The sequence below is a fragment of the Mus caroli genome, chromosome 5 (assembly GCF_900094665.2).
Source record: "Mus caroli chromosome 5, CAROLI_EIJ_v1.1, whole genome shotgun sequence".
Taxonomy (NCBI): Eukaryota; Metazoa; Chordata; class Mammalia; order Rodentia; family Muridae; genus Mus; species Mus caroli.
Window position 1 is genome coordinate 100,927,313 of NC_034574.1, and position 467 is coordinate 100,927,779.

Consider the following 467-nt stretch of genomic DNA (forward strand, 5'->3'; position numbering starts at 1 on the left):
TAAGTACACTGTAGCTGTCTTCAGACACTCCAGAAGAGGGAGTCAGATCTTGTTACGGATGGTTGTGAGCCACCATGTGGTTGCTGGGATTTGAACTCCTGACCTTCGGAAGAGCAGTCGGGTGCTCTTACCCACTGAGCCATCTCACCAGCCCCAGGCTAGACGAATTCTAAACAATCTGTGTTACGCGATATTTGATCATACTTTGAACTGCAAGATTGTGTTATTTATTTTTAAAAAGCCATTTCTAATTGAGGTGTGGCTCAGCCTTAGTACATACCTTTAATCTCAAACAATGAAGGTTAAACTTCGTAGAAGGAAGCACCATGTTTGAAAGTGATGTCTAACTGAGTGGTAGACAGTGATGAATCAGAGAAAGATTTGACAGAATAGGAGATGCTCAAGTCTCAGAGAAGAGAGGAAAGTGAGGCTACTTAAGAGAGAGCAGTGCAGAGAGAGGGGAAGAG